General features: G+C 34.2%; 1 long non-coding RNA gene across 4 annotated transcripts; it reads left to right on the forward strand.

Annotated features, from left to right (window-relative positions):
* The first annotated feature begins 12,458 nt into the window (after positions 1–12,458).
* LOC110929466 lies at positions 12,459–17,230 on the forward strand. Of its 4 annotated transcripts, none has more exons than XR_002587120.2 (8): positions 12,459–12,586; positions 12,694–12,751; positions 12,989–13,465; positions 14,068–14,581; positions 15,378–15,414; positions 15,500–15,563; positions 15,976–16,920; positions 16,997–17,230. It is a non-coding gene; the product is annotated as an uncharacterized LOC110929466 (long non-coding RNA). The 4 variants fall into 4 exon arrangements; XR_002587118.2 differs by having other exon boundaries at positions 14,068–14,153; positions 14,495–14,581; positions 15,500–16,920; XR_002587117.2 differs by having other exon boundaries at positions 15,500–16,920.
* The last annotated feature ends 6,791 nt before the right edge of the window (positions 17,231–24,021 follow it).

Here is a 24,021-nt window from a genome sequence, read left to right on the forward strand (position 1 = left end):
TAAATAATTAAAAAAACTTAGTTAAATAAAAAAAATATGTTTTAAATATTATAAGAGTTAATTGTGGGATTAGTTCCTATGGTTTCTTCAAAGTAACAATTTTGGGTACTAAGTTCTGTAATGACAAAAATACTCTAAGTTTTCAGTTAGTATTTAACAACTGTTAGCCTTAAGGCCCCAGGATGTTACAAAATCAAAAGTTAAAATGTTAGGGTGGAGGGTATGGTTCAATCACTCTAGGGTGTTTGAGTGATTCTCTAGCCAATAATATTATGCCATGTCAACTCCCAATTCCACTCCCCATTTTGCCCTCAATCACCAGGTATGGTTCAATCACTCTAGGGTGTTTGAGTTATATATTTTTTATTTTCTAGAAATTATAAATTATGCATAAATAAATAAAACATATTTTAAACTAAATAAAAGTACTTTTAATTAAAAAAAAACACATTACATATTTAAAACTAAAAAAATTAAACCATGGTGTTTATCCTCGGCTAGCGAAACCTTTTTTCTTGGGTTCACCTTTGTTTTGTTTATCCATGGTGTTTGTGGGTGTAGAAAGAGAGATGTTTTGAAAGAGTTGTATATTTTAAAATGATTAAAAATTGTGGGTTATATAAAAATAGAGGGCAACAGATTGTTTTTTTCAATTGGGTTGTTTAACGGTCAAGAGGGCAACGGTCAAAAAAATATAATGCAACGGTCAAAAATGGTTCACCCTTCTCATCAATCAATTCGGTGACTATTCACCGAAAAAAGCAATCACCGTTCACCGAATGGGGGTCACCGAATTAGGGGAAATGGTTCACCGATCGGTGAATGGCATCCCCAAACCATTCACTGAAGCCATACCATGTGTGCACCCTTAGACTGTTACTTTAAACTATTAGTACATGAGGTTGTTACTTTCCACAAACCACAGAGGCTAACGGTGTAATTAATTCTATAGTTTATTTGGGTATATATTTGATAATTAAAATTGTAAAATATCAGTGATAGTATAATATTTAAAGTTTAAACATGCATCATCTTGATCGTTGGCCTATTTTACATTTAGTTTATGTGTATTTTGTGTCATTCAAACACCAAGAAAATGTAGTTAATTATTAATTAAATCAATATTTTTTAGTTTAATTTAACTAGTTTTTTATTATCGCCGTGTTGCGGCGAACGTATTTTGTTGTTTAGTCTGTGTTTACATATGTTTTGAAATCACTACGAGCGCGTTGCGCACGGAAACCGATGACAAGAATAAAAAGAAAATATAGAAAAAAAAACACTAAAAGATAACCAAAAGAAAATCAGCCAAAAAAGTTGTATGGTAATAATGTTGTTCGTATGAAACCTGTGGTCAGAAATGAGCAAATGATACTGGGTACCGGTACCGAATTTCCCGAACCGAAAGATCTTAAGTACCAATTCGGTACGACTTTTGGCGTTCATGGTACTGGTTCGCTACCGTTTTTTCCCTTCATATACAGGTACCGTAATTGGTATTTTCGGTACCAGTACCGATTCGGTATTGGTTGGTACCGAGCTCATCCCTACATTTGAAACTAAAAAAAGAAATCATTAAAAGTTGAAGAAAATAAAAAAAAAGTTGCACGATACCGTTGTTTATACGACACCCGTGACCAGGAATAAGCAAATGGTACCCGGTAGCAGTACCGAATTTCCCAAACTAAAAGATTTTGAAAATCAATTTGATATCGACTTTTGGTGTTTTCTGTACTAGGCTGATGTCGGTTTTTAACTTTATGTACCGATAACCGTACTGGTATTTTTGATACCAGTACCGGTTAACAATAGCTTATCTAACTTAAAAAGTAAAGAAGATAATAAAACTATTAAAAAACTCATATGTATTATTATATCTTTTACTGTTTAAATCATTCTATTTATTAATATGTAGAAGAAAAATACCAGTACCGGTTAACAATAAGTTATCTAACTTAAAGAGTAAAGAAGATAATAAAACTATTAAAAAACTTATATATATATTATAGAAGAATTTTTACTGTTCAAATCATTGTATTATTAATATATAGAAGAATTCTCTATCAGTCCATCATAATTTTACTTAAATGAAATATTATCACATCATAATCGACCAACAGCCACCAAATTTGGTTAAGCATCAAAATTTCCACACGAGGGGGCCTTCACTTATATGGTTTGAAGTCCAATCCATAGAATAGGATAAAAAGAAAAATCCAAAAATGCTTTTGATAAAGTTAAGATCATAATTTTCAAATGGGTTGCCTAACTAAATCAGATTTATATTATATGCTTTCTTACTGTTTTAACTTTTAAACACCATAAAGATAACCACATAGTGAATATTGTTATCATTTTATTATACATGACACATCAAATTGAATATAATTTATGATCAGTGGCGGATCCAAGAATTTTTCCATGGGGGTGCGAACCATTTTTAAAAATTTTAGGCCCCAAGGTATATAAGTAAAAAATCGGTTTGTATCGGGTCGGGTCATGTAAAACAAAAGAACATCAAACTAAATTTATATAATCATCAAAAATATGTCAAACCATGTTACAAACATAATTAAAACGTCACCCTACGGGTTTTCATTTTTTGAAATCTATCCAAAACATGGCTCCATAACATATTATATAATATATCAACTATTCAAGCCCTAGAAATCATAATGTAAATAACCCTAAAAATCATCTAAACAACATATACACCATAAAAAGAAAAAGCCAAACATTCTTCTCTAACAAATATAACCCACCAGATCTACTGTATGGTGTATGCGGCTATAAAAAAAAGGCAAAATATCATCACTAACAAAATATAACCCACCATATAACATAATGAAAAACAAAACGAAGCACGTGTCTACTGTCATGGTTAGTATGCGGCTAATATCAACCAAAAAATCAACCAAAATTCATCAAAAATAACAAAGAAATTTACCCGTGTTCGATCGTCGGTGGTATGGTGGCTGATTACGGTGGTATAGAGAGATCGGGAGAGAATATGTAAGGGTTTTGGCTTGTTTATTTTATTTTAGTTTGAAATATTGTTGATTTGTTGGGTTTGTTTATTGGGCTAAGACTTAGTAGTGGGCTAATTAAAGGTATTGGGTATTTGGGTTTAGTTATTTAGGTATTAAAAGTCATATAATTTAGGTAGTATTTAAAAAAAAAGAGTTTACTAAAAAAATTAAAATATAAATTGATAACACTTTTTACCTAAGGGGTGCAGACGAAAAATTCCAAGAGGTGCGGACGGAAAATTCCAAGGGGTGCGGACGAAAAATTCCAAGGGGTGCGGACGGGATTTTCGAAGGAACCTAGCACTAATTTTTTTTTCCCGGGGGTGCGCCCGCCCACCCTGCCTTTGTCTTAAGTCCGCCCTTGTTTATGATATGATTGTATATTTATTATTACACTTGAATATAAATTAGGAAAATTGGTTTTTAATAAACCAACATTTGTCCCGTTGGTAAATAATAATCTTACCTACATAATTGGTATACAATAATCCTACCTATCAACATGTTGGTTCTTAATGAACTTCCGTTAATTATTTTTAATTGAAGTTAGTTTTTAAGTTTTATTTATTACACAAACAGTCCCTGTAGTTGTAATTTACTAGTTTTAACTATTTTATAAAATTTAATTACATGGCCCTTGATGTTTTTTTTGTTTTGCAAAATAGTTAAAACTAGTAAGTTACAACTACAGGGACTGTTTGTGTAAAAAATAAAACTTAAAAACTAACTTCAGTTAAAAATAATTAACGGAAGTTCATTAAGAACCAACACGTTGATAGGTAGGATTATTGTATACCAATTACGTAGGTAAGATTATTATTTACCAATGAGACAAAGGTTGGTTTATTAAAAACCAATTTTCCTAATATACACTCCTTATTTTTATTACTTCTCAATTAAAAAAATATGAATTTGTTATTCAAGTGGTAAATATAATATAATTCGCAATATAATCATATCCCGTGTACTTGATTTTTTTTAACGGTAAATTTCTTTTAATCCCTGTTATCTGTAGTACGTGAACCTAAGACCTCTCTCTCCTAAACCCAGATGTTTAAAAGCTTTGTCTTTACCAATAGACCACCACCCCATTGGGTTTCCCGCATACAATTTTTATGAGTCCATTTGGTTTGTATCCTTGTTAAGAGTTCTTGTTCACTACTTACAATTTTTTTCCGCTCTACTCCATAAAACTTACCATTTTGGCATTATTAGATTATGAGGCAGTGTACCAACGTTAACTAGATAATCCTCAATCGACAGAGTAGTATCATCATTGTGGTCGAAACATGTGTTAGCATCTTACGAACCCACCTGAAGCAGGTCTCTTTAGCTTCCAGCCTCGATCGATGTATATATATCTACACATGTTCGTATAAGAGCTTTTTTTGTAGTTACATGGACCTCCTCACGCGCCTTTGAAATCAATTAATCATAATACCAGCCACTCCGTTATTTGTATTCCAAGATGAACGGAAGATGCGATTAAATGTTGCCATGAGGTTTTTTTTTTTTCTTTTTGTTTTTTTTTTTTACCATATGATAGTGAGAATGTTGGTTATATTGTGTTCTAACTACACATGAAGGTTGCCCTGCATGACATACTCATGGATCAGCTTCCTAAAATCATTGCCCTTTTGGCTTTGGCATTGTTGAGAGGGTGGGGGGATTTTGAATTTAAAATTTAAAATTTCTTAATATCACCATTTGATATTTGTAAATATAATTTTGAAATTTGAATTTTGTAAATATAAAAGAAAACTAAGGGGCTGTTTGTTTACCTCTTAATGAGGTTCCTAATGGTTCAGACCTCTTATTGTTTCAGCACTTAATGGTTCAGACTGTTTGTTTCACGAGTAAATGTCTGAATGATTCAGACATTTGCCTCTGAATGATTAAGTATTATACAGAGTTTGAATGGTTAAGACCTCCAATCTGAATTGGTCAGACATTTGCCTCTAAACATTTAAGCATTATACAGGCTCTTAATGGTTCAGATCTCCAGATCTCTTACTGGTTCAACACTTAATGGTTCAAACCTCTTATTGATTCAGCACTTAACCATTCAGATGTTGTCAAACAGCCCCTAATAACAAACAAAACCTCTGACCCACTCAAAACCATCCAACCTCATTTTTTACATAGATGAGGCATCATTTGATGCCAATATCGCCACACTCCAATGCTCAAGGACGCCCTCAAATGCCATGTGAGTCCAACGATACTAAAAACGAGGACATTACCCATCAAACAACCATATAAATTATGAAACCTTAGGAGTGCTAGCTATGTGCAATATGTAATATGTATATGCATTTTCAAGAACATAAAAAAGTTAGTTGAAAAATAAATCATTTTATAGTAAATGCACATGATAGTATATAACCAAAATGCACAACATATGTTTGAATTCTTAATATATTTACGGTTCACCATTACAACCCAATCTAACCTAACCTTTCATTAATAAATTAATTTTTTTTCTCTTCCACCTACACTACACTACACAACCCAGCCAAATCCAACTTTTCACTCCCTTCACAACCTAACATAAACCAATATTGGGTTGAGTTCATTGCAGAACTCACATTTTGTGCAAAACTAGTCAGAACTCTTTACAGCCTTTTGTCACGGAGTTAGTCTTTCAACTCGCGTGCGGCCTTAGAACACGATCTAAGTAAGCCTAGCCGACTTAGTGTCGTTGGGTTTTGGTTATAAAAGTTGCTAAAAGGGAACGTTGGATCGCAAGGAAGTTGCTTGTAATACTTGAACACAAGTATACAAGAGAATAGCTTTGTATTAGACAAAGAGAGTTTACAAGTGTATGAAGTTTACAAGTTGCTAGGGATGCTTCAAATGAGCTCCCATGATCCCTATTTATAGTAGTTGCAAGACTATCTAGAGTATTCTTAATCTAGAATACTCTTTACAAAATATCAAGCCTAAATATCTAAGATATTTCATTCATAAATATCCATGATATTTTACTAAGTATCTAGAGTGTTCTTGGCTGATTTTTGGTCTTTCTATTGCCTCCAAGTTGCTGGAAAAATACGGATGGTTCCGGAGTCTTCCGAGCAGCTCTTGAAGCGTGTAGATGGCCCCGGAAGGTTCTAGAACACTGAATTTTTGGGCTGAATTTTAGCGGGGCGTGACATCCTCCCCCACCTAAATTCGCAACGTCCTCGTTGCGATGCCCGGATGCCTCACGTGTTTTTGTGAGTTGTATTGCTGATAATATTTTGCCTCGGTTCTTTGACTTCAAGGGTGCAGTGTGCACTTTATCGCCTTTGATGATGTAGAGTGTGTTCATGAATGGTGCTGGCATGGCCTTTTGTTCTCGAAAGAAGTCCACCCCGAGCACAATATCGTAGTCTTCGATTGGAACAATCGAGAAGTGTAACTTGCCTGCCCATGTCCCGATTTTGGTTTTTACGCCCCAAGCGACACCTTCGATCGGTATGGGATCTCCGTTAGCGGCTTTAATCCAGCCTTCTTGAGTTGTGATTCTTAAGCCGAGTCTTCTCGCCTCGTTTGTTGACATAAAGTTGTGGCTAGCACCGGTATCGACCAATGCTTCTAAGGTTTCTCCTTTGATTTCTAGATTGACAAAGCGAAGACCTTTTCCCTTCGGATTGCCTACGACTGTTGTCGGGTTTGCTTGTGCTTGTTTGCAAATGTTTAGTTCCATTTGCAATTCCTTGAATTTTTCAGCAAACTTGCTCTCTATATTGCTTTGTACCTGCCCCAGCTCCTTCATAAACATCTCTTTTAATTCAGCTTGCATGACTTGCATAGCAAGTTTGATGTCGTCTCTTAACTCGCCGAGCTCGCTACCTATTTGTTCCAGCGACTCGTTAGTGTTTGTCTGGAAGATATCGACTTCAGCCTTGAATTCTTCAACTTGTGTCTTGAATTCAGCAATCGATGTCTCCATGTCTTCCACACGTTTGTCTAAGCTTGCGACCAAGTCCTTGGACATGTCTCGATTCTTTCTTCCTCCTTTGCGAGTGTCATCGCGCCCACGGGTTTCTTCTCCACCAGCCGTGGTTATAAGTTGAGTCTTATCATCAGCCATCTTAGATGGATCGAAACGTCGCTCTGATACCACTTGTCACGGAGTTAGTCTTTCAACTCGCGTGCGGCCTTAGAACACGATCTAAGTAAGCCTAGCCGACTTAGTGTCGTTGGGTTTTGGTTATAAAAGTTGCTAAAAGGGAACGTTGGATCGCAAGGAAGTTGCTTGTAATACTTGAACACAAGTATACAAGAGAATAGCTTTGTATTAGACAAAGAGAGTTTACAAGTGTATGAAGTTTACAAGTTGCTAGGGATGCTTCAAATGAGCTCCCATGATCCCTATTTATAGTAGTTGCAAGACTATCTAGAGTATTCTTAATCTAGAATACTCTTTACAAAATATCAAGCCTAAATATCTAAGATATTTCATTCATAAATATCCATGATATTTTACTAAGTATCTAGAGTGTTCTTGGCTGATTTTTGGTCTTTCTATTGCCTCCAAGTTGCTGGAAAAATACGGATGGTTCCGGAGTCTTCCGAGCAGCTCTTGAAGCGTGTAGATGGCCCCGGAAGGTTCTAGAACACTGAATTTTTGGGCTGAATTTTAGCGGGGCGTGACACTTTGATCTATTAATCAATGGCTAAAAATAAATCATGGTATAACTGTAATTAAAGTGAAATTTAATAGGTCATTTTAAATCATGTAAGGGCATAATAGTAAAAATAACAACACTTGAATTTGGTAAAACCCAGTATATCCCGTTCTTTCCTCATAATCCTATATTCACGCACTTCTTTTCCTCCTGAATCCAATATCCACAAACTTTGTAGCCAATGATTTTATTATTTGTTTTCTCCATGCAGTTATTTTTTTTATGAATATTAAACCTACACAGGACTTCAATTTCACATTTATAGAATTACATATATGTAAATGTACAAATAATTAGCAACATATATGTAAATGTTGGATGAATTTAAAATCTGAATTTACATATATGTAAATATGACATATACATGTATGTAAATGAATTATTTACATATATGTAAATGTTATATACATAAATTATAGGTCACTTGTACATATGTAATTTATGTAATTATACATATTAAAAAAAAAAGAATTACATATAAGTGATTAAATTTATCATAAGTTACACATGTGTAAAATGTAACTTACGTACATGTAAAATAGTCGACTACTTATATGCAAAGAGACCGGTTAACAATGTTCATTAACGTTCGAGCGTACGATATGAAATTATGCACGTTATAAAACTCAAAACGCTAAACACGCATGTTAAAAAAAATAAATCCGACATCATAAACTTGGAAGACTTCACAAACTCGGAATCTTCATTCTTTCACAAACTCGGGATCTTCATATTACGCACGTTATAAAACTCAAAACCCTAATCTCACATGTTGAAAAAACATAAATCCGAACATCATAAACTCGGAAGAGTTAACAAACTCGGAATCTTCATTCTTTCAACATGCGTAATTATATTTTCAACATGCGTGACTTCACAGCATATGCTCGTACATTCAACCATATTGTATTTTACACTTATAAATAAATCAATCACACAAACTTATAAATTTAATAAAAAGAAACTGCACATGTAAATGTAAATAATGAATTACAGATCTATGTAATATCTATGTAAATAAAAGAACTGCATATTGTAATTAAATATATGGAATCATGGCTGTAGTCTTTAAATATATATATAAAATATATGAAATGGAAATTATGGCCTATGTGAAAGGCTAGGTCTATTCGCACACGGCCTTTGTCTTTTTGCACACTCAAAGCGCCCCGCTATGGCCAAAGCGGGGCGCTTTGGCTTTGGTCAACAGACAAGGACTGACTTCTGTCAGTCCTTGTCTGTTGACCTAAGCCAAAGCGCCCCGCTTTGGCCATAGCGGGGCGCTTTGAGTGTGCAAAAAGACAAACGGCTTGGGGCTTGGGGTGGGGATTATTTGGGTTGATTTTGGTTAGTTTTGTAGGGATTTTTGGTTGAATTAGTATGGTAGATATTTTTGAAGTAAAAAATTTTTATGTGATATTTGCCGTTATGAATGGGAATTTGTTTTTGAATGATTGAATGTTGCCTTTTTTGAATTAAAATGTCGTTATTTTATTAAATTAACGTTGTTTTATAATTACGTCGTTACGTCGTTATTTTTACAGAAGGTGTATATAATAAGTTGAACGAGCGTTAAATAAAGCGAACACGTTAAATAAAATATACAGAAAGCATTAAACGTAAACAATCCAGAACCAACGTGATTTAAATAAAAGATTAACTGCAATATATATATATATATCAGTTTGTACATACAATACACAACAAAAAGGTACAACTGAGTCAATAATAATACATAACAAAACACTAAACAAACAAACTAATGTACTAATCCTCGTGCGGTGGGGACGGTGGGAGGGGAAGTGGAGGCAACGCAGCGAGCTCTCGTAGCTCAACGAGCGTCTGGACGATCCAGTCAATGCGTGCACCCTGACGTCTGAGGCGCCGGTCGAAATCCCGAGCCACCTCACGCGCTACCGGAGGTAGGTCAGCGTAAACGTGCTGCGGGTACTGTGGCGGCTCAGGAGCTGGCTGAACTGGTGGTACGTGAACCTCCTCGACAGGCTCCTCCTGCGCCGGATCATCCTGAGCCTGAGCCTGAGCCTGAGCCTGAGCCTGAGGCTGAGGCTGACCCTCAGGCTGATCCTCAGGCTCATCGATGCCCAGAGCCTGTCGCTGAGCCCGTCGAGCCTCCCGCTGAACCTCAGGAGGGGCTAACACCCCAGGCCTCAGCTCGATAACAACCGGGATGACCTCCGGCAACACCTCTGGCTGCCAAATCAGCCCGTCAGCACCCCTGAACCGGAGCCCGACATCATAGGTACGGGTGATCTGCATAGCGGATACTGACGCGCGGCCCAACCTAGATGACGGGACCGGATCGGACAGCAGCGGATCTAGCTCGGGCACGATCCCTAGCGATCGTGCAATGGCGGTGATAAACGAGCCAGTGTGAAGAAACCCGCGGAGCTGCCGATGGTATGCAGTAGCAAAGTAATCTGCCAGGCTGGCTGCTAGATCGCAGGGCTGGCCGCGTAGTAGGCAGTAAAGAAAGAAAAGGTCACTAAGGTTGACCTTCTCCTTGCTGGAACCTCGCGGCACGATAGTAGACGCAATCACCTGGTGCAGGTAACCGAAATTTGAATAACTTTGATGACAACCGTAACTGTCGTTTGGATAACACTCCTGCTGTACAAAGCTATAGTCGCCACCGTAACCGAAATTCGAATAACCTTGTTGTGCGTAAGGGTCCTCCACAGGGGTATTCAAATCCAGCTGCACCGTGTTATCACGATAACGAATGCCAGATACAACCTCTGTCTCCCTCAAGTTGGACGACACCGGTTTCTCAAACGAGTCAGAAATAGCGGTCCCCTCGTAAGAATCAGGAACAACCGACTCGTCAGAATAATCACCGAAAAGATAGTTACTGAACCACGACATCGTTTTTTCAAAAAAATTAACTAATAGAGCAAAGAAGATCGACAGAAAACAAGGCCCGAAAACTATTCGAGTGATGAATCTGTTGTCTGGCTAGTGATTTAAAGCCAGAATTTGGGATCGAAGCGCCGCGCTATGGCCAAAGCGCGGCGCTTAGGGTTCACGGGGTGACTGAAACCTAGTCACCCTTTATGTCTGTCAGTCTGTCACTCAGTCAGTCATTCGAAACCTCGTATCACCTTTTGTCGCCCTAAGCGCCGCGCTATGGCCAAAGCGGAGCGCTTAGGGGTGTGAAAATTATTTTGGCGTGTGTGATTAGCATGATCCATGTGAAATCTTACTATTAGTATGATTTTCAACAATTACGTGCTTTCCGTTTTAAGCATGATGAAGATCTAACACTTACTTTCTAAATGAAATAAATTAGAAAGTAATGCAATAATGAGTCAATAACCAGCAACTGCCAATGATCTCTACATCAAGTGGTGGAGGGCTTGCATTTTTATTGTGAGATGCAGGTTCGACTCCCACTTGGTGCAGAGTGAGACACTGGTGGGCAATGATAGGAGACCCAGGGAAACCTGGGTTGGATCCTTGAGCCAAACGGGTTTTACCGGTAATTTCACCGTCGTGCCTACGGGCGGGTGGGTTACCGGGTTTTCCCCGGAATTGGTGGTGGACTCGGGTTACTCTCGGAGTACTCCGTTTGTCCAGTGGGTGCCCCGAGAGTGCTCGGGATTGAGTTTGTTGGCCGTTCAAAAAAAATAACCAGCAACTAAAATTGAGATATATAAGGAAATATGAAAACATGTGATAATTTAAGATACTCAAATTTACTTTTATACCCTTTGTTAATAATATAAAGAAAAATAAAATAAACTAAAATGAGTGGCTAAAACCAGTTCTGCAAGTTCTGAAAAAATATATGGTTCTGAAATGATCTTGACCCAACCAATATTTTATTAAATAAATATGATTTATAATTATTGTTTACTATATAAAAACTAGTAAGATTACTTGTGCTACGCTGCGGGGTTTTGATCGATTTAGCTGAAAGAAATATGATCAAAAGAATATCTATACATATTTTACATCCACCGAAAACAGAAACGTAAACGCTATCTTTAATATAACTATAACGAAAATTTATGTCTAAACGTAAACCGGCTTGAATTTATACCGACACGTGCATAAAAATAGGCACGTATAAAATATTGTTTTTTAAGTTAAAGAATGGTACGACATGTTGCGGTGGTGTCAAAACGTAAAGTGACTCAAATTTATACGGTATAATGAAAACATATTATATTTGACTCGAGTTGTTTCCGAACAAAATTTACGTCAAAACGTAGATCAATTGAAAACGTATGTAAAAATAAGCACGAAAACGTATTATATTTAACCTGATTCATTTCTGAAAAATATAAAATTTACGTTAAAACGTAGAACAACTTAAAACGTACACAATAATAAGCATAAGAACATATTATACTTGATCAAACCATTTTCGGGAAAATAAGTCACGTCGAAACGTAAATCAACTTGAATTTATACCGACACGTATCTATATATATATTAATAAATGAGATGATTTGGGCTATGTGCCCTTGAATGGTGGACCCATTTTGCTGATGTGGCATCCACGAAAAAGATGAAGGTAAACCACAATGAGAAATAACCACTTTAATGGAGATTTATAGCTGGTTTAGTGAACCTTGATTTTGGGAGGGAAGTTGTGTAGTTCTAAATACACAAACGAAATTTGACAATACACAAACCAAACACTTCATTTGGACACGGGATCCGAAAGTTTTTGGGTCGGATATATGGTTTTTCCTTCCGTATATAAAACTTATAACCCGGCTTCTCTAATCTTCATTCATACATATCCGCCTCCTAGGGTTTTATTCTTCCATCATAAGTTTCTGTTCTCCATCTCTAAATCGGCTCTCAACTATCTTCAACATCAAGGTTCGGCTCCTTAAAGATCTTCAGATCAAGGTTAGATCAACAATTATTTCGATTAACCATGATGATTTTATCATTCTTTAACATTCGATCTTCCTTTTAGTTGTTGATTTAATTGATCTTCATTCGTTCTGACATAGGGTTTCTTGATCTTCAATTGCTTTCCGGTTCTGATAGTTAAATGTCGTCGACACCAAGGTACGAATCTGTTATTTATCTATTACTCAGATTTTAGGGTTCCTGTTGATGATTTGCAATATGAATTTAGGGTTTATGTGATTTTGATAATTGGGCATACGGGTTTGACTTGAATTTGGATTGTAAATAAGTTTATTGATCTTCAACAATTGAATTAGGGTTTTTTGCTAGTTAATTCTATTTTTTTTCAGTGTTCTTGATTGTTTGTGTGGAAAGTTTTATTTTTTTATCTTCCAGTATGTAGCAGGAAGCGGGTTGAAGATAACGCCATGGTCAGAAGTCATAAGTTACAAGAGTGGTGGCGCTGAGAGATGGTGGAAAAGATTTGAATTTGGTTTCAGAATGGATATATGTGTGCACTGCTAGAGTTGTTCGATCGATTTAGATATGTACAATTTACGTTTGATTGTTAGTGTTTTGTTTAGATCTATTATATCATTTGATCTGGTAGTTTCTCTGACAAGCTTCTGGTAACACAGTTTGATGTGTTAACCATGCCGAAGAATTCAATATATCGCTTCTTATTTAGTATATCATGACATCAGTCCTGTATTTAACTTAAAATTTATGAATAATTCTCTCTGTTTGTACAGCGGATATTCATCGTTACGGGACCCACATTGCAACAGAGGTCTGGCCTTCACTAAGAAAGAGATAGATGCTCATTATTTAGGTGGTCTTCTTCTTCCGGTTGTTGTCAATCACGATGTTCAGGTATTAATATTTTTTGTACTCATCTCATATTCTATTTACATAGCTTTTACAATTTAATATATGAATACATGGAGAATATTTTATATTTGTAATGCCCTCGATAACCATGTAAAAAAGATGATGCATAATATTCGTCAATATGAAATGCCACTACAAAGGTACCAAGCCAAAGCCATGATGGACCTTCAGGTAAACTGTGCAACTTACATGGAAGTGGTAGTCCTAAACTATTTTTCTTATAATGGTCCAATTTGGGTTTCGATTATCTCAAACGGGTCAAATAAAGAGCGAGGCTTTTTTTATTTCTCGATCTTTAATGCTCTAAACCTAACTTTCTTTCATGATTCACGTTTAATTTATGTTTAATCATAGTTTACTTCCTGTTGTCTGTAATCTGATTAGATTTTGATTCTGCTTGAGTGAATTTGTGTGGAGGGTTACTGATAATGAATTGAATATGATGTTTTAATGAAGTGAAAGTTCTAAAACTTCGATTAAATTCTTCTTTTGGCAGATTGTACTTTGGGGTGATGAGATCAAAATAAGTATACATTATGATGCTCATTTATGTTATTTATATCTAATTTTCATATTTTTGACAGATGAAAATGGATTCAAAACACATACCATGAGGCTTGGAGCTGGTACTATTGTTTTCTACTTGCTACTCTACACAAGGTGGAAAAAGGTTGCTAATTTATCTATACACTAAATATGACCAATTTCTCATCACATTTACATTAGATACATTTCCTTATAAACGGCAATATTGACCCACTTTGATACTAATCGAAAAATGATATCAAGCATCTTCAGGTTTGAATCCTATATTAGTACTGTACCACTGCTTCATTAGGGATAAGAGAAGTGGAAAAAGCATTTAGTGAAGTACTATGTTTATTTTTAGAAGCTATATGATGTTCTTATGTTAGATTGATATTGGATTGCTACTATTTGAATCTGTTTCAGCTAATATTCTTATAGTTTAACCATTTTTTGGCTATTCGTTTTATAATGATACGGGTGCAGCAATTCGTGGACTTCCGCTTTTCAGCAAGGATACATTAGAACATATTCCTAAGATTGTTGACATTCTTGCATAACTTCTGATAGCTGGTAAAAATGTTTTACTTTTTTTTATTTTGCTTTATGATAGATGTTGTATGGCATGCATGTGCACACACATATATACATACATATTCAGACACACACATACACACGCATTTCTTGATAGTTGGTATCAAACAAGAAGACTTAAATTCATGAAAAGTCAAGGATGGGCACACAAAATGATTTTTTTATAGTTTTCATTTCAGTTATTCCAGTTCCCACCATTGTATAAGTTTTGGTGGCCTTGATTTTCCAATGAAAATAATCTTAAAAAAAGAAGATTTCTCATTATGATGCCCAAATCCCATTTTGTTTTGCCTTTTCTCTCATAAACAATAGCAGCCCTTCTTCGTCCCTCTACATCAATATTCTTCTCCAATCAATTCACGAAAATATGTGTTCTTGATCTTTATGAAAACAAGGAGGGCCTTAAATTACTAAAGATTCACTTACTTATGTATGGATCAATTCGATTTTTTTAATCTCTAATATGTAAACGGTTAAAATGTGAAAGATCGAGTCTTTCGTACTTCAAGTCCACCTTTGCCGTTACACATTGGTAAGTATATATCACATGTTTGCGATTATTTATTAATCTTTTTAACTTTTTTTTTCATGTTTTTGTTCAGTAATTTTTTTAAATTCGTCGATTTTGTAGAAAAGTTTGATTTAGTAACATTGTTGTTGTGTTGTTATTTACTTGATTGTTTTTGTATGAAATGCATATATAGGATAGGTACTCTTTTTATCTTCAGGAGAATATAAATATAATATTCATATCTTTGATTTGATTTGATTGTAGACTCATGGCCTAAGAAAGCTATTGGAGTGTCTTACAGGTTCATCATTTCTTTTCATTTAATACATCATGGAATTAAGAGACTTGTAATTGTTCAACTTATTACCTTTGTTTGCTTTTGGCAGGCCTTTGTATCTGTAGGGAAGCAAGAAGGGATTAAAGGCTATTGGAAGGGTTAATCTATTTCAGGTACCTTTCTTTATTTAGTTCATAACATTACACATATTCAGTTTTACAAGGGAATGTTTTATAATCGGTTCAAATTATCATGTTTTATTTTTTTAAATTTCACATTGGTTTTTATAGATGGTGGAGGTATAATGGCATGACCGATTTTCTCTTGATTAAGATAATTTGGGTCCTATTTACTTGATACAAATAGAAAACGAAGACGGAACCCACAAAATACATTGTGAATACAACTGATATGAATGAGTGGCATATTATGAGTTATATCCATGAACGTTATCGTCCATTAAATTTTTTTGTTGGTGAAATGAAATAAAAGAATAATTAGTGATTACCTCTGTTAGAGTCAGTTTTAATTATCAATTTTATTGCTTTGAGAGGATGGGATAACTTAATTTTTCCTATTTTGAAGAATATGATAGTTTTAATACCTGAGGCTATTGAGATGTTCGTTGCGTGTGGATGTGAGACGAACACCAGTGACGGTGTCGAAATACTCACCAGTCTTCCACATGACTTCTACAAGTAGGTACACAAGTTTTTTTATGGTAGTTCTCAGGTATTGACATATCATCATTTTATTGGAATTAAACACTATTTAGTTGTCACTCCATATTTTTAATATTCTGATATTTAGTGGCAAGTTTTTGGTCAAATATTAATTCCATACTTCTATTGTTGTGAGTCTGAATAAGAAAGACCCGTGTGACCACAAACAAGAGGATCACATAGAAACCCTCCTTGATCAGGTACATTTTGCAAGCACATTATAGTTATGGACTGTGGGCAAGATTCATGGGTTAGGTAACGGGTCAAACCAGGTATGCGTTGAACGGGGTCATCATTAGTATGGGCCGAAACACTCAAGTTTGACCTTTAACTATGTTTTGTTTTCATTTTCATAACCAATTAGGGCGTAAATTGTGACTATAAAACAATAGTATTGGGCTGAATGGGTCAAACTTGATACGTGGAACAATTTCTATTGTGGGCAAGATAGGTGAATTCCATGTCAAAATAAGTTTGGGTTGAATTGGGTTACCATGAGTATAGGTCGAATTGGCCAGTATGACCCTTCAACCATGTTTTCTTTTTATATTTTTATAAATATATAAGGCTTAAATTGTGACTACAAAAACAATATAGTTACAAAAATAGGGTTGCTAAAAAAACAAGCTAAAGAAGCAACTGGTTCTACAAGAAGAAGGTGGTCAGCTAAAACCGAAAAGATTCTCCGTTTCGATCACACCAGAGGGGATTGAAAAAGATCTGTTTGCCATGAGTGGTAAAAGGCCCTCAGGTCCAACAAGAAGAGAACCAAGAAGATGCAGAATGATGTTGATATAAAGAAAATACTGTGTGTATTCAGTTTATAGATTAATTTATACATCATTATGTTGTCGCTAATGTACTTCATGGTACTACTTTTGCAGGTTCTCATTCCTGGGAGTTGACTCTTTGGAGGTCATATGGCACGTTTTTAAACATTATTAGTTCAATAATAATTGCTTGCTAAAACTAAATTGAAGCTGAAATAACATTTTATTTATTAGTTCTGATATAGATCCGACCATAGTGGTTTCTGCATTGTAGTTCCAAGTATTTTTGCATGAAATTTTGGTCTGTCCTTCATATGACGAAATTAAAAGAGAATATTGTTGTGATTCCATTTGACTCTTTTCACTATTGGGTATATAATATAGAGTCTATGCATATCATCGAAATTAGATATTTGATTTCTACTTTGTCTTCATAGCAAGTCCCTTTTATTCTAGAAAATTAATTGATTAGATGGTAAAAAGCTATTGTTGAGGGCATAAATAATGAACAAATCCCACGGCAAGTAACAATTTAATTGCGATCCACATTCTTTACAAGCATGTTGTATCATTTAGTTAAAAAATAATCAAAAAATCTCACGGCAAGTAACAATTTTGTAATCATGTATACAACATACTAAAGTAATATTATTGATGATTTACGGACAATATGTGGTTTTTGTGCCACATAATGATTAATGGACAAAACATGCCACAAAATTATCAAATTTGAACAAAAGTTAACTTTCAACCAGATTGTGACTTAAAAAACAATGTTACCCTTAATTTGGCCATTTTGACCCTTTCCTTTTTTTTTTACTTTTATAAGTATATAAGTATTAGTTACAAAAAATAGGGTTATTATAACATACCTCAAAAACTATACACCATGTATGAAAGAAAAAACTTAATTATATACTTTGATATATGCTTTCTATGTTCTTTCATGTAACGTTTCTTCCATGTGTAGATAGAATTTATTAATAATTTATGACATGTATTATGCATGCCATTGTCATGGGTTAATATTAACTCTATTAATTGTTTAGTACTTCTATATACTACAATGTGGTTACCATTATTTTTCATTAATTACAATATTCACTATTTTTGTTTTCATAATTTATTTTATTTTATATGGTGTTGGACAAAATAGTTATTAACGTGCTTTGATTGAAACTATGGTAGTATTTTTTTCAGATGGTTGTGTCATCAAAAGGATCACTTGCCTACGGGTACAAATCCGGCAAGACGAAGTGTTAGTATTGGGTCTATTATGTGCAGCTTTTGTGGAGCATATGAGGAGTCTGCAGAACATCTTTTAGTATCGTGTGGGATGACGCAAACTATATGGGATTTTATTAATACTTGGTACATGCTTTATGGCTTCTTTTTCTTTGAATTCGAGGACCAGTTGAAGATTTATAAGCAAGCGAGGGGCTCTGTGAAGTGGAGAAAGGTTGTCTACTCTATTATTCTAGGGTCGTGTGGTGCATTTGGCGAAGTCAAAATAATATTATCTTCAACCGTAAACAACCTCAGGTGGAGAGTTTAAAGTAGGAAATTAGAGTTTTGGCGTACCTATGGGTGAACATCAGTCAAAATCCGTTGGTCTATCATGGGAAAATTGGCAAAATTTCGTGTTAATTTTTTTGGGTTTATGATGTAGTTTGTTGTCTGGTTGTTTTTTGATGTGGATTAGCACAATGCTAATCTGTTTTTTTAATAAAATTTGATTTGTTGGCTGTTTAAAAAAGGAAATATATCTCAATTATCTTCTTTTAATGTGTTTAAAAGTTTTGTTGTGGAAAGTTTGATGTGGAAAGTTTTTGTTATGTTTTTACTTAGGTCATGTGTGGCTTCATGTACAATTGTGTTAAATACTTGGGTTAAGTAGCATTGGGTCAGGTTTGGTAATCAGGTTTCGGTTAAAAACGGTAAAACATAAGTGCCTTTATTTCTTTGGGATTATGGTAAAAAAAGTGGTTTGGCTCAACTCATTTCTTCATAAGTGCTTTGGCTTAATCAGTACCGTATCGCATAGCATAGAGGTGCACATGTAAAGAAAAGGAAGGAGGCGCCCCATGGAAAAAAGTGTTATTTTACGACAAATAACGTTTGAAAACATGTCTTCTAATTTCAACATTGGTACCGCATAGTATTGACACCAAATTTTAACTTATTTATTTAAACACTTAATAACGTTTGAAAACATGTCTTTTAATTTATTTAATGTCATAATTAGATTATAAATTGATTTTTCCTGCCCGGAAAGTTCCCGGGTTATAAAGATTCACAACTACATGGTATATTTTTATTAATTAATATATATAGGTGTATATTTATTTTTTAGATATAAAAATTCACAACCCGGGAGTATTCCCGGGTTATAACCTAGTATAAATATAAACAAAAAGAATATTTTTTTTCTTTTTCGTTAAAATTCATATGGCAACCAATTCAAGAAAATGGTTAGCATAGCGGGTTGTCTTAGGGTGTCTTACAAAAAAAAAAGATTTTTTTTTTAACTTTTATCATAAATTTTTTTATCTTTTGCAATTTAACCTAACAAAATTTGATTTTTTATCTTTAACCTAAAACTTTTCATTATTTACAATTTAACCTCACAACTCTTTTACTTTCAACTTTGGCCTCATATACTTTTCATCTTCACAAATGCAACGTGCGTGTGTAATTCAACGTTTCTTTGTGAGTTAACACAATGCAACGTGCGTGTGTAATTCAACGTTTTTTAAGTTTCGTTTTAAACTTTGCGAGTTAACACGACGTAACATGTGTGTGTAGTTCAATGTTTTATGTCTGTTTTTTTCGTTTGATAGGTTCGTCACAACAATGGGTCATGGATCGACTTAGTTATTCTTTTGAGTTAATTACACAGATGGACCCTGTGGGTACTAACTTTTTTTAACAGGTTTAGGTTAATTAAGAGATATAATAAAAAGATGAAAAATAAAAAAATAGATTTGTAAAATTGATTTAAACTTAAATAAAATTAGGTGTTAGTACCCAAAGGTGTTACATTGATAAAATTAAAAAAAAATGGAAGGGTATTTTAGTCATTATATTGATAATTTTGGTGTTAGTACCAAAGGTGTTACAAAATTGAAACTAATAAACCTAAACCTGTTAAAAAAACGTTAGTAACCAAAGGTGAAACTGACTATAAACCACAGGGTCCATCTGTGTAATTAACTCTATTCTTTTCTATGTTACACATTTCAGTCTAGTTTCTTCGCATTAACATGCTGCAACTTCAGTGTTGGTGGTCGTTGACGGTGGTATGGCATTGGTAGGGTTGTTCATGAGCCGAACCGAGCAAGCGTCTACTCGTACTCTGCTCTAATTGAAACCAATCAGCTCGGCTCTGTTCAAATTTAAGGAAACAAGCAGAAAATGTTGCTCGAGTTCGCTTGTTTTAGAACCGAGTAACTCAGTTTCGCTCGGTTTCAATTTTAAATCAAATTTTAATATAAAGAATTCAAATTTAAAGTCACCATTGTTTCATTTAAAATTGTCTCTCTCAAAATGTTGCTTGTTTTCACTTAGTGGTCATTCATTCAATATACATACTAGCTCAATGTCTGAAGAGTGAGCCATGAGCGTCATTGGTTAGTTAGACGGTGACGTTGCGAATTGTGATGGTCGTGAGCAGTGCGTCTGCGGCTGAAGTGTGAAGTGTGACTGCGTAAAGCTGCGACTGAGCGGGCGACTCAATTTAATATTTTTTAGTGAACTTGTGAAGTCAAAACCAAAAGAAATTAGGTTTAGTGACTTAGATTTGGTATTGGGCTATTGATAATTTGGGCTAAATCCATTTACAATTCCAATATTCAATAGGGTGATAATTAAGAAATAATTATATATTTGTGCATGTAAAATTAAACCGATCCGAGCGGACCTTTGCTCGTGCTTGACTCATTTACAAACCATACCGATCAACTCGTGTCAATAGAGCGAAAAAGCGAGCGAGCATTTTCTGAGCAATTTCCGAGCAAGCGACGAGCACGTTGTCCAGCCCTCGGCATTAGTGCTATTTGGCACAGTTTTACACCTCCCCCATGACCGGGGATGAGTAGGGCTTAATATTTCGGCCTAATTTTTGTGCATTGACACGCCGCAACAGGCGTGCATGATTCAACGGGTATACATCTACTTTTCTTTGGTTTTATTTTTTTATCATTTTTTTCTTTTGTTTTACGAATTTTTCCAGTGTTAGTGGTTGATGATAATGGCGTAACATTGTTGCTACTTGGCACGGTTTTACGTCTCCACCGCAACGCGAGGGCCTTAATACTAGTTTTAATCAAATAAAACATTATATAATTAAACTGTGACAACTATCAAAATTCCAGGTATCTGTACAACTATTAAACCATGACTAATGCTTAGTGATTGTGTTGAATTTCAATTAATGACTTGAATTGTTTTCTGGTTATTACCATATACATACATGTGCATCACATATTGCTTAATGTCATATCATTATTGCATGGGAACTTTATTGACTCAAATGATGCATGAAACACAGTTAGCATAGTTATCAGACAAATCAGGAAAATGCTGACGAAGTTTAGTACATAGACAGACAAGGTGTTGAGACACAGAATGAGCCAGAAACCAAGTATTACACTAGCATAGTGTGTATGAAAGTAAGGATCACAAAACTGCCTTCCAAGAGATAGTTTAAGTGCCGGAAAGTGCCTAAAACTCACCTAAACTGCAGAATTCTGCAGAAAATCAGCAAATTCAGCATTTAAACACACTTATATCATGCAGAAATGTGGTTAAATGGTCCTGAATGCTTTCCTAAGTGTCGGGAATCAAAAGTGTCATAAAAGGGTACATAAAGCACACTAAACTGCATAGTTTAGCACCTTAACGAACCGGTAACCAACCGAACAACCAGACACTACCCGAAACACCAAATTTACACGAGAAGCACTTTTTAACATTACCAAGCTAGTTATGGTCCCCGAACATTATAACACATTATATAAACATCTAATAACTAAAATACCTAACTAAACACTTGAAATCTAACTAGATTCCTTAACTTGCCATTACATACCAACTAAACACCCCCCCCACCTTACGGTTATGGAGTGGCCCCTACTCCTTGATTTTCTTTGATTAGTTTAATGGATTATGTTGGCACTTTAAAAACATATTAACCATTAGATCTTTAAATGTTGGAAGATTATAAAGGAAGTCCATAAGATCAAAACCTACCATTCTCATTCATCACAACATACTTCACTTCTTCTCCTCCCTCTCCTTTGGCTTCGGCCGTGACCCAGCAACAACACAACCATCATCAACATTCATCTTCATCCAATTCCAAGTATACTCAAAGGTGTTAGAAGGTGCATAAGGAAGCTAGGAGCTTTCAGAAGTTCAAGGACCTTCTCTATTTGCTTTTATCCACCTCTTTTCTTCTCTTGATCATCTCTAGCCTTGACTAGTGGTAAGAACACTAATCTCTTCATTTTACATCTCATATAAGTGGTTAAAGAATGATACATGATGTTAAACTTGAAGAACACTAAGAATCAAGAGAATGAAACTTGAACATAAGCTTAAATCATGAAGAAATCATGTTGTTATGTGTTGATTTACTTGTTGATTGTTGTTTACTTATGAAAATGATGTAGATCATCATATGATCTTGCTAGATCATGATTAAAAACATAATCTAGCAAGATGAGAGGATGAACATGTTAGAGTTTAATGAATCATCCTCATGGAAGACATGAACTTGAAAGAATATATTGTTTTCTTGTAAAATGAGGACTAAAATGAGATGTAAGTCTTGTAGATCTAAAATTTCATGGATGATTTTTCAAGAAACCAAGTTAAAAATACAAGTTATACTTAATCTTGGTTTTTAAATAAATAAACCACATTTTTAAAGGTTAAACAAGTGTAGAAACACTTATGTAACAAGAAAAATCCATGAAGAAACATTTTTAGAAAATGTGACTACAAGTTGTAAAGAACCATCTTCTTTAAAAATGAAGTTTTTAAAGAATCAACCACAATTTAAAGGGTAACAAGACTTACTAAATACACTAGTAAGTTACTACAAATTTTATAAATTTTCAAGTTCATGAAGTGGTAGTTTATGCTTATTTTTGGCAAAATTTGTAAGTATAGATTGTTTATTGTTGATTGTTGATTGATTGTGTTGATTTACAAAAGAAAATGATATACCTTCAAGGTATGGAAACCTCCATTTTTAGGGGAAACTATGGCAAAATTTTTCTAAAAATTATTAGAAAAATATTTCCAAACAAATAATTACAAGTATATTTCAAACCATGAGTGTTTACATAAAGTTTGCCATAATTTTTGTTACAAAAATTATGAATATTGGAGGTTGGTTTTTATAAATAAAAGTGACTAAATATGTATTTAGGAAATATATATTTAGAAGGCACCATGTGTGTGATTATTTGTATATTATGTGTATTAGTTATATTATTTTAGGACTTGAAATAATATAACTCATCAAAATACCAAAAGTTACAATCCAAAATATTACAAAATTCTAAGGAATAAATATACAAAGAATACACAAAATATTGGTGAAACCGAACAAAGGAATATAACCCACAAAATATTCCAGAAAATTGATTCACAAGTATATCTTTGATAAATAATATTTTGGGCACCAAGAGAACAAAAATATGATTTTTACAATTATTACAAAGTATATCGTATTTTTGACAAGGAGAAAATATAGTATTTTTGACAAGTAAAAATATATATTTTCTAGGAATTATTAGAAGATATATTATTTTGGAAGAAAAATATATTTTCTTGAATAAACATGAATTATATTATTTTTGGATGAAAAATGGATGTATATATATTTTCTAAGTTAGACTTGGGAATATAATATTTTTGAGACTTGTATGAGATTTACAAATATTTTTGCCAAAGAAAAATGATAAATAATTTTTCTAAGTAATATTTCTCAAAATATATATTTTGGAAATATATATTAATGTAATTTACTAGAGCTATTATTCCGGAAAAACTAATACAAAATTAAGTATAAGAATACTTAACAATTACAAGAAAATACGTATTTTTGTATGTATAAATACACTCCGGAA

The sequence above is a fragment of the Helianthus annuus genome, chromosome 3, assembly GCF_002127325.2.
Source record: "Helianthus annuus cultivar XRQ/B chromosome 3, HanXRQr2.0-SUNRISE, whole genome shotgun sequence".
Taxonomy (NCBI): domain Eukaryota; kingdom Viridiplantae; phylum Streptophyta; class Magnoliopsida; order Asterales; family Asteraceae; genus Helianthus; species Helianthus annuus.